The sequence below is a fragment of the Meleagris gallopavo genome, unplaced genomic scaffold, assembly GCF_000146605.3.
Source record: "Meleagris gallopavo isolate NT-WF06-2002-E0010 breed Aviagen turkey brand Nicholas breeding stock unplaced genomic scaffold, Turkey_5.1 ChrUn_random_7180001957387, whole genome shotgun sequence".
Taxonomy (NCBI): Eukaryota; Metazoa; Chordata; class Aves; order Galliformes; family Phasianidae; genus Meleagris; species Meleagris gallopavo.
In genome coordinates this window covers 26111-29466 of record NW_011217639.1, presented here as the reverse complement: position 1 = coordinate 29466, position 3356 = coordinate 26111, and the positions used below count along the sequence as shown (strand labels likewise).

Genomic DNA, 3356 nt, shown 5'->3' with positions numbered 1-3356 from the left:
AGTAGTGATGTGGAATAAGGGGTTGGAATGTCATGGTTTCATGATTTTCGTTTATCAGTATTCCACATCATAACATCATGTAATGCACTGGGGGTTTGACTGCTGATGCTCAAGTTCCAGGTGCCTGTCCGGAGGAGAAGAAGAGCTACATTTCCCCAGGGGGCGTTTGCGGTCAGCGAGGAGATATAACTCCCGGCAAGGTCACCTGATGCTCTCTTCTTTGCCTGCGCTGCTTCGCTTGCGCTTCTCTGCCTGCGCTTCTCTGCCTGCGCTTCTCATCTCAGCGTTGTGGTGAGGCCGATCCACCATCAATTTCACTCTCTCTCTCTCTCCTTATAAAATTCTGCTGATACCATATTTAGTAAATTACTTTGTTTCACCTCAGATTGTTGCCACTGTTTTCAATTATTTCGGGGTCCCCTATTTTCTTTTTCTGGGGGCGCGGATCCGCGGATCCCTCCGCCCTTCTAGTCACGGAACCGGGCCGAACCAGCCCGTAAACCGTTGACAACAGTAAACCAAAGAGCTAGGCTACATACTTATTACACCAAAGCAGAAAAGATAGGATGCTTACTCGTATCCTGGGCTCACTTATGAAACTTCAGCAGAGTGGATCTCCAGGAGAGATCCTTCCCCACTGGTGGTCAGCTCTTAAATGGGTCCAGGAGAGGTGCAGCCAGGCAAACTGCCTTCACCTCTGCTCCCGTGGCTGACTCATTGCTCACCTCAGGTGATCAGAGGTTCAGGCCGTGATTCAGCAGTTCCACATACAGCTCCCTGCTGCCTTCAGCACCAAGCCAAGCAATGTGATCCTTTGCAGGACCTTTTATAGCACCTGAAGAGCTGTACAGAGAAGACTACAGGATGGCATGGAGTGCAGCACTGCAGGGAGGTTGTGAAGTATCTTCTGCTTTTGCTGTCAAGAAGATCAAATGGTCAGTCTGAAAGTGAGGCATGATAAACTCCCTGAATTTTTGGAGTCAAAAGTTAGTTGAAAGACTAGAATAACACAGAGTACGAGGGGGAAGTGGAAGTGCTCACCCAGAGACAAAAAAAAAAAAAGATTTATTCAAGTATTACAACAGGACAATCAAGCATTGCAAATACCCCAGTGAAGTGAAAATCTGCAGTCAATACAGGAAGCCTGAGGTTTCAGCATTCACAACAGAAGCCTGCTAACAGAAGCACTGTGGGAGCTGTATCTGCCTGTGCCACTTCTCCCAAGAAGCACAACAGGTTTGTGCTCGGCTGCTACTTCAGAACACCACAGTCACTGTTCCAACAGCCCTATTGCTACTCCTTCCATCAGAGCTGTGCCTGCCGACCCCAGATGAGGCCGGGATGCTCTGCTTTATCCAGAATAAGAAAAATGTGCAACGGCAGAAAGAGAAGAAGTTTGCACCTGCAGTGCCCTGCCCATTTATCTCTTCACAGAATCACAGAATCACAGAATCACAGAACTGTAGGGGTTGGAAGGGACCTCTAGAGACCATTGAGACCAACCCCCTGCCAAAGCAGGTTCCCTACACCAGGTCGCACAGGTAGGCGTCCAGGCGAGACTTGAATATCTCCAGAGAAGGAGACTCCACAGCCCCCTGGGCAGCCTGTTCCAGTGCTCCGTCACCTCACCTAAAGAAGTTCTTACGCACAGTCGTGCGAAACTTCCTGTGCTGCAGCTGATGTCCGTTTCCCCTCGTCCTGTCTCCACGTACCACTGAAAAGAGACTGGCCTCACCGCTATGGCCGCCACACCTCAGATATTTATCAACCTGGATCAGGTCCCCTCTCAGTCTTCTTTTCTCAAGGCTAAACAGACCCAGTTCACTCAGCCTTTCTCCATAGGGGAGATGCTCCAGGCCCTTCACCATCTTTGTGGCCCTCCGCTGGACTCTTTCCAAGAGATCCCTGTCTTTTTGTACTGGGGAGCTCAGAACTGGACACAGTACTCCAGATGAGGCCTCACCAGGGCAGAGTAGAGGGGGAGGATCATCGCCCTCGACCTGCTGGCCACGCTCTTCTTAATGCACCCCAGAATGCCATTGGCCTTTTTGGCCACGAGGGCACACTGCTGGCTCATGGCCAACCTGTCGTCCACCAGGACGCCCAGGTCCCTCTCTGCAGAGCTCCTCTCCAGCAGCTCATCCCCCAGCCTGTATTGGTGCATGCAATTATTCCTCCCTAGGTGTAAGACCCTACACTTGCCTTTGTTGAACCTCATCCGGTTTCTTACTGCCCAGCTCTCCAGCCTGTCCAGGTCTCACTGAATGGCAGCATAGCCTTCAGGCGTGTCAGCCAATCCTCCCAACTTCGTATCATCAGCAAACTTGCTGAGGGTGGCCACTATCCCCTCGTCAAGGTCATTGATGAAGATGTTGAACAAGGACCCAGCACAGACCCCTGGGGGACACCATGGTTACAGGTCTCCAGCCAGACTCTGCACCACCAACGACGACCCTCTGCGCTCTGCCAGTCAGCCAGTTCTCAACCCACCTCACTGTCCACTCGTCTATCCCGCACTTCCTCAGCTTTGTTATAAGGATGTCGTGGCAGACAGTATTAAATGCCTTTCTAAAATCAAGGTAGATTACATCTACCGCTCTTCCCCCATCCACCCAGCATGTGACAGCATCATAGAAGGCCACCAAGTTGGTTGAGCACGACCTCCCCTTGGTGAACCCATGCTGACTACTCCTGATAACCTCCTTTTCTCCCAGTTGGAGATGGAGATGTTCCATCACCTTCCAGGGACGGAGGTGAGGCTGACTGGCCTATAATTACCCGGATCTTCCTTCTTGCCCTTTTTGAAGACCAGAGTGACATTGGCTATCCTCCAGTCTTCAGGGACCTCCCTTGTTATCCAAGACCTCTCAAAAATGATGGAGAGCAATTCGGCAATGACCTCCGCCAGCTCCCTCAGCACACGTGGATGCACCCCATCAGGTCCCATGGACTTGTGGACCTTAGTACTGCCTAGGCGCTCACGCACGTCCTCTTTCCTGACTAAAGGGAAGTCTCCCATTCCCCAGACGCTCTCACTAACCTCCAGGGTGTGGGAAACCTGAGGGAGAGCCTTTTCACTGAAAACGGAAGTAAAGAAGGCATTCAGTATCTCTGCCTTCTCAGCATCCCCTGTTACCAGAACCCCACCCCTCACTTAGTAAGGGGCCCACATTCTCTCTAGTTTTCCTTTTGCTATTAACATACTTGAAGAAGCTTTTTTTATTATCCTTTATCACTTTAGCCAGATTCAATTCCAGGCGGGCTTTAGCCTTCCTCGTTGCATCCCTGCAGGTCCTGACTACATTCCTATATTCTTCCCAAGTGGTCAGACCCTTTTTCCACATTTCATGGACCTT

The 3356-nt window shown here is 50.9% G+C and overlaps 1 protein-coding gene across 1 annotated transcript in view; it reads right to left on the bottom strand.

The window, feature by feature from the left end:
- LOC104917195 (ranBP2-like and GRIP domain-containing protein 3) overlaps positions 1–3356 on the bottom strand; it is a 21454-nt gene that overhangs the window by 15305 nt on the left and 2793 nt on the right. The gene's annotated exons all lie outside the window — the stretch shown is intronic.